Genomic DNA, 8432 nt, shown 5'->3' with positions numbered 1-8432 from the left:
CGGCCGTCCGAACGCGCGAAGCGGAGCGGAGCGCGTTCCCGAAGCGAGCGAGGTGAACTCGGAACGTACGTTCATACTGGAACGTATGTACCGGCTGTACGCAGTGGCGTAACCACGCCGATCCACACCCGCCCGGCAAGCGCTTGATTATTATAAGCGCATTCCCTTCATCCCTTCGGAGCAAGCGCGTCACTGACGCATCTTATGTCGCTGACGCATTATACTAAACCGATACATTAATTCTCCGAGCGTTATCACGTACGAGTCTCGCATTTTTATTGTCACCATTTTCCGCGCGTACTGAAATCCGAGCACGCCGTAATTACGGCAAACAAAATTGGCGTTATTAATAAACAGACTGAGTGTAATAAATTAATGAACATGTTTCTTTTCTGTCGCGCGAGTGCGACTACAAATAAATATCTCGTTAGGGGGAAAAATTCAACTTAATGGGTTATCGAGTATCGTATAAATCCAACAAACTCTTGATAAATCTTTCTTCCCAGTTACGTCGTTGTCTACATAGAAGATTTCTCTGTGTATATGTTATGTATATGTGTATGTTCCGGATAATGTTCCGTGCGCGCGCAAACACACTCACACACATTATCCCACGAGAAGATACGTATCGAACGATGACGATGACGACGAAGAAGACGAGAATGGTAGTGCGGGAAATCGGAGCGGGACCCAGAGAGTCTGTCTCTTCTTGTTCTTTTTTTTTCTTTTTTTTTTTTTGTCACGACATCAACCCGACCGAGAGACGAAAGTATCCCCTCCGAAGGATATCCCCCGTTGATGCCCGAACCGCCTTGTTTCGTCGTCCCTTTGGGCGCCCCTTCGCTTGTCCCTCGTGTCGTAGACTCCTTTCTCTCTCCACTACCCTCGGTCCCCTGAGTCGAACACCCGACTCAGAAGTGACTCAGAAAATTTTCATCGATAGCGGAATGACGCTTAGGTCACTTCCACGACAGTGGTTTTTATCGTGACTCGCGATATCGATCACCGAAGCCGTCAACTGAAATAGCATGGTGTCAATTCGTAAATTTGCGAGTTTAATATTGCTATGACAGTACGATGGATATATGTATTTCCTGGAGCAAACAAACAGTCGTCGCAAATATAGTAATATATACACAATCTTGTATAGTGTTTAATGTAATAAATTAGTAAACATAAAATTTACGCACATATATATACCATCGCACTCGTTGTAAATTAGATTAAAAAGCGGTAATTAAAAAGTTCAATTATACTCGTTAACAATTGTGTTTAAAAAGTCGGTAATTTTAAACAGTTCAAAGACCGAAACGTTACAAAGTCCTTTAAATTCGCACAAAATTCGCAAAAATTATTTGAACGTTAACAAAGCTCATTTCTCATTAAATATAACTATAAATTTAATTAATTGATTAATTAAATGTAATTTAAAGTTAATAAAATTAATAAATATATCTGAACGTATATATATGTCTGCGGGACCTCCGACGCGACGGTGTGCTGTTGTGCCGTTGGCAGCGCGATATATTCAACTTCCCGAGAAGAATTTTAATAAATAAAATTGTCGTATGTTCAATTCCAATTCGCGTTTCCAATTTCCATATCTGAATTGTCGTGGAAATGGTCTCGAAGACGGAGAAATTCCTATGTGCGTTTGCATACGTCAGTGCAAAGCGCGCCGTGTCGCGCGTTTTGCGGAAATGGCAGAAAGAAAGTGCGCGCGTAAGCGATCTTATTTAGACGCGGGAACGTACAGGAATGATGAAACGCTCGAGTGTCGCATTACGTTCCCATATTACTTCTTTCAAGTACCTAGCGAAGAACGATAATGCAAATAAGGCCAGCGCTTTAAGACGCCGAAGAATACGCCAAGTTTCAGATTTACCCCTTTGATCGCGCGGCACGAAAGCGCGGATGCTTAAAGCGGACGGCGATGAAAAATTGATGGCGTTATGAAAAATTGTTCAAGTGAAAATAAGATGTCGCGCGAGAGCGACGCGGTGACAAATCTGCCTCGTGCTTCCCGCGAGAGGGAGAGCGAGGACGAGGAAAATTCCGCGGTGGAAACAAACACTCCGTGGAATTATAATTTCGCGGATTCCACGCGAGAACCAAGTTCGGACGAGACCCGCGCCCCACTTCGCGAGCTTCCGCGACGTTAACGCGCCGAACTTTATCCGCCGGAAGGAGCGAAGGGAAGGCGAGGTGAATGAGAAACCTGGGGAGAGTTAGGTTTTACAAGATTCCATTTACATAATTCCCCGAAATGTGTTAGGTCTCCCGTTTCCCCACCTATTTTCAAATACGGTCTCTAACAAGTAACAATATCTCGTTATCCGACACGATGTCTTCCCCCCGTCTCCCACTACCATCGATAGGGATATTTATTGTCCCGAGTCGGACAGAACCCACCGCTACAAAGGGACGATAGATTTGCCGTTTGATCTCTACGCCGAACGGCTCCTGGAGCTTGTAGAATGTACTGGGTGTTTTATTAAGATTCGTATCTTGAATCATAAAAACGCGATTTTGAATAAACAATATAATACAGATTTAGACCGATGAAATAAAATTCAATTAAATGAGAAAAATTCTATATTTGGTTGAAGTAGACTTTGAATAAATTCATGCAAAACTTGAATATTATACTTTTTTCCTAAATTTTAGACTATATAAATAATAGATGGTATATTAATTGAGATGTGAATTTAAATCGATATTATACTTTTTTTCGTTATTTAATAAAACTTACATAATATATAACATGCTATATGTAAAATATTTATATATAAATTCCAATTATATTGTATCGATTAAAATAAATTTAAAAACTATAGTAAACTAAAATTCTGTAATATACATATTTGAAAAATGTTTTTAACATACTAAAAAAGCAGTTTCAAATAAAATATCATTTACATTAAAAATTTATCTACAATTAAATATTAAGAGAAAATCACAAAAAAATTGTTTGTATGTAGCAACTAACCATTATGTATAGTATCCAAGATTGCTAAGCTTTATGTTTTATGCATTTTTTTTTTAAATTATGAATTATACACTGAAAGAATGATTTTACTGAAGAATTTTAAAATTTAACTAGATACATAGATCTGGAAAACAATTTTGTTGAGCTATCAAAATAATTACATAGAAAATTCAAACATGACAGTGCTGCAAATAATTTTCATATTTTAGCAATCAGTTTCAGCATCTTAAATAATTATTTTAACTGTTCAACAAAATTATTTTCAGATTTGTACTTATAGTTAAAAGACCTTGCATAAATCATATGGAAAAATGGTTTCGATCAAACTGGCTGAAATTGTAATAAGATAATGAAAAATATTTTTATCTGCTAAATTATTCATTTTTTGTAACTGTACCTTAATACCTTTACGCACAGAATAATGAACCGATGTAAAAAACACATCGTTGCTTTAAAAAAAATGTTTGTAAATATATATATATATATTGAATAAATTAAGTATTTTTTTTAAATATGAAAATAACAAGATATAATTAGAAAATAAAATGAATAGTTCAGCAGATAAAAATAAGCATTTTTCAGTTCGATTGAACTCAACGTTCAAATAGTAACTCAACTACAGCAAAATCTGTCCATTTTTTAATGGTTTTGCCTAAGAAAAGGATTTTTTTGTCAGCACATCTCGTAATCTACAAAATATCACAATTTCGGCCAATTCGACCGAAACCACTTTTTTCACATCATTTATGCGGAGTCCTTTTTAGATATTTCGGCAAAATTGTTCTTTCCGTGTACAAATCATTCCTCGTGAAATACGCTCCTGGGGCTCAATGAAAACCTTATAGGACACCCTGTACGGGTGGTCGATGCACGTTGGCAGGCCGGCTTACCTGACCGCGTTACGAGCGCGCGCCTACTACGCGGCGCAGTTGAGCGCGAAAGAAACCGGCTGGCGAAAGAAAAAAAGTCATCGTCGGCGTGTGACATTCGGTATCTGAATCCGGCGGCGAGCCGTCTATCCCCGCATTGTTGGATCGTGTCACTATGGGGTGAGGGAGCTGCACACAGTGGGACATTCGGCCAGCTTAAAGAGATGAAAATAACGAAAAGACTCGTTAGTTTCTTCCTTGTGCGGCTCCTCTAAGAAATAAAAAAAAAAGGGGGAAAGGTACAATAGAAACGATTCTTCCTATCACGTTCTTCCTGATTATACATCAACGTAGTATATCGTTTAACTTTGTTCATTATCAGACTATTATGTAATACTATTGTATGCAATATACGAGTATATTACGACATTCTTCCTAAAAAAAAAAATCACAAAAAATTTAAAACGATATTTAGAGAGTTTAGGGTGTATGTTCTCTTATAAACAGATAGGTTATATACTTCTCCCTCCTTGTATGCCAGGCAATTTCGTACTGCAAAAGCGAGGCGAAAAGTGAGCGCTCGTAGTGCTCAGGGGTCTATCGGACAGACAGGCTCGCGAAGGCTGGCAGGGTTGTGACGGAAGGGGCGCGGGGCAACAACTCGATGAGGGGGTAAATATGCGACAAGTTAGCGTCCGCGTATAAATCTAGCAACGCTCACGGTGACAGGTCACGCAGCGCGGAACCTTCCAGTTTAGATCGCCGCCTCGTTCGCCCACCTATACACGGACATGGGCGCCGCGACGAGGTTTCTCTGACAGGAGTCGACATAGAAGAAGGTGGGGAAGAGGGTGTATATGCGTTAAGGAAATTCTGTTAAGGGATTTGAGGAAATTTCCTTATTTAGGCCCACACACACACACACACACACACACACACATTTCTACAAATGGATTAACTTTTATCTCGAGGTGTAGTTTATTCTTCATCTTTTCCTAATTCTTAAGATTAGAAAAAGACGAAAAGTAAGTTGAATTGAAATTAAAGTTAATCTGCATTAGTAAAAATGGACATTAATGTTCAATGCAATATGCATCATGTAGAATTCAACCGGCAGATAAATAAAATAAATATTATATGTTTTATATAAATAAATTATATTATATATATGATGTATACAATATATTAATAAGTAGGTACTCGAAAAGCGCGTAATCATCTACTAAAATTCTTCATTTTTATAGCTCACTGTAAATTCGATATCAACGATTGTTGACAAAATTAAGTGGTATAATATCATGTCCAAAAGAATCGCATATAATATGTACGGTATATGGTACATATTTATCGTTAAGTACTGCGTATAAGAAATGCGAAAGTTGGAGGTGCAAAGTCGTTCTCGTACATGAATTGATTGACTTTTAATTTCGAGATACCCCAAAAGCTGCGATATTGAAACGAGGAAGAGAGAACATACTTCGACATGTCAAACCGGTCAGCAAATGGAAGCTTGACTAGAATAAAATAAAAATATATGACCTAAAATTCGCTTCGCACAATGCACCGACCTCACGGCGAATTATTATACGTTAAATTACACATCCCTCTCGTTTTCTTCACCTGAGAAAAATGCGTTCCGACTCGCGACGCCCATGCCCTGCGACGACCCCCCGCGTCTACGTACGTTCGTATGCGTGGTTCTTATCCGGGCGGTTCGCGCGACTGATTAATTGTAAAGGGCCATCGACGATGGCCACGTACGAGCGAAGCGGTTGGACGAACGAAGATGTACGAGAGAGAGAGGTACACCTTCCGTGCCGCGCAAACGATCGTAATGTTTACCGAAGGAGTCGGATATACCCATTTCTATCAATGTAGTTTAATTTTAATCTCGATTTAACTAACTCTACATCCTTCTCTAGAATTTTGCAGGAATTAAAAACAGATGGAGAATAAATTGTGTGAACTGAAATATTTAAGTTAATCTTACATCGGTATAGAAACGGGCAAGAGGTAGGATTTTTGAAAGAGCGTTCTCGCGCGTTAAGGCCGAGGAGAGTGCGTAACAGTTGCCTTATTGGGAATAAGAATAGACGGGTAAGCTTATAACAGACTTGGAAAAGGCTTCAGGATTTACGTTCTTCGCGGTTTTCTGCGGGGACGTGCTCTTAAAACTGCACGCCGACGTCGCTATCCGACGCCGACACCGACGTCGACGTCGAGGGAAGCGTGCGAGATAGGATCGCGTGCAGACACGTGGTGTGCGCGCACTATCCGCCTCGGGGTAGCCCCGTAACGGTGTGTCATAGTAGGCAGTAGCTCATGGTATCGTTAAAAGGGCGAACGGGAGAAACGGTGGAGGGGGGGAGGGGGAAAGATCAGCACAGATGGACGAAGGGGAGGGAAATTTATTATGGGAAAACGAAAGAGAGATGGATGAAGGAAAAGAAAGAAAGAAAGAAAAAAAAAAAGAAGGAAGGGAAAAAATGAGGCCGCGCGACAGTGACGACGGTGGTGGCAGTTTTCGCGAAATTACCGGGTTCACCGGTACACGTTTAAACGGACGCGAGTGCGGGTGCGCGAAGTCGGAGAGAGGGAGGGCGGAAGGGGGATGCAACTTGACGTGTGCACGGCGTGCGGAGGCGAAAAGAGAGCGGGTGGGGGAGGAAAGCACTGGAGGGCGACTATGTTGCATGCGTGCAAGGCGGGCTAGCGCGATGGCGCAGGTGGCAGGAACATGCGGGACAACAGTGGGGGGGGGGGGGAAGGAAAAGGGAGGCAGGAAGGTATCACGAGAACGGGGCACGCGGGGCAACGAAAGTCGCGCGCTAAAGTTCTCTCTCTGCAAACATGGCAGTCGTCACGCAAGTCACAAAACCCGCCAACGATATCTCGATCGACTTTGCCTCGCTATACGGGAAAACGACATTCGTATACGTGTACCGCGTGTGTATATGTATATCTGCTTGCGAGACCACAGCGCGTTACACGCAAGCGAGTCCGCGAGCGAGCGAAGGCCTGACGTCGTTGCTTATTCGAGCGTGTTAGGAATGGACGAGGATTTTAACGCGCGCGCGCGCGATCGTTCTCATCGGGTAGGTATAGGTACGCAAAGTTTTTTTTTTTTTTTTTACCCTGCCTCTTTTCGCGTGTCCTTCCTTTTTTCGCCCTTTTGCTTTGCCCGGCTTTGAGCGGGCGCGCTCGTAAAAACGATCTAACTGGCACGGCGCGCGCCTTGAGAGAATTGGAACCAGATCCATCTCTCATGGATCGTGCCCGGTGCGCAGCGATCGACGGTGGCGGCAGAGGTCTACCTGGTGAGGGAATTGAAAATGAATTCGGCTATCTCGAGTTTTTATCGAGAGCGCGGGTCTTAACGTCCGGTTTACACGGCTGAAAGGTTTACACTGGTCGAGACACTTGCTTAGCTGTTTCGATTAGCTGTTTGAATAGGGTAAACGAGTGGCTCTCGTTACCTCCTTCGACGGGACGGTGATAGCAGAGGTGAGCGACCAGGTTGTTGCACGACTCGCGCTTTACCTACCACTATACGTTCGTGTACTTGCGGCGTTAACTGTCTTCCCACCCACGACATCCTGTGTAATACGTATAACTGTCGCGAACTGTAAACCACTGTTAACTACGAAGCTCATAAACGGGACATTATCGCGTGATATTTCGTTTCGTTAGCGTTAAGAAGTTTCCCTTGGTACCCGCGCGTAAACGCATTCAGCACAATCATAAATAAAAATGTTTCGGAGTTGTGATTTCTTTTTCAATTATCTCATTCGTGTATATATATATATATATATGTTATCCAATAAAAAGAAAAAAGATTCAGAACCGCTTGAAATACCGAATGCAGATTCAAGTTGGAGAAAAGAAGACAAGTTTATTTGACTAAATAAAGTCGACTTCTTTTCAAAGGACAGGTGGCATCTTCTTGAACCGACGAGACCTGTCGTCGATTACGCCACTGAAATCGCAGTCGCTCGTCAAGGCCGGCGAGCGCTGTACAGCGAGCTTTGAATAGTGTTTCGCAAGAACGACCCAAATAACGAACTTGACGCCGACGCACGGCACCCACCCACCTTTTCTCGAATGCCCGGTGAAAGGTGCTTTCGCGAATCTCGAGGACGCTCGAGCGTATTATCGTCGGTTCTCCCTTTCCCGCGTTAAATCGAAACCACATTGACATTATCATTCGCGTGGTGAATATATCAGACCGAGGAAGGAGACTTTTAAGGAAAATTTCCTATTTCAAACGACATTAATCTTTTTCAAAGCAAAGAGGATATAATGTTATCGCGTTTTTACTGTTAGATACTTTCCTACTTTCTTAATCGTTTTCAAGATACGTTTTATTATACGTAACGAATGTCCTCGTAACTGCAGGTGCACAAATATTGTACGCGTTTTAAACTTTAGCACGCATCAGAACACTTCGTGTGAAGATAAAGAATGAAAACGTTATCAGTAACTTAAGAAATATATACGCTTGTCTGTACTTAATGTATAGAATATAATATGCGACTAATTAAAGGACAGCGGGCAGTACCGGAAGCGAATTTATC

Source organism: Cyphomyrmex costatus, unplaced genomic scaffold (genome assembly GCF_001594065.2).
Source record: "Cyphomyrmex costatus isolate MS0001 unplaced genomic scaffold, Ccosl1.0 scaffold275, whole genome shotgun sequence".
Classification (NCBI taxonomy): domain Eukaryota; kingdom Metazoa; phylum Arthropoda; class Insecta; order Hymenoptera; family Formicidae; genus Cyphomyrmex; species Cyphomyrmex costatus.
Note: the sequence above shows the minus strand (reverse complement) of the source record.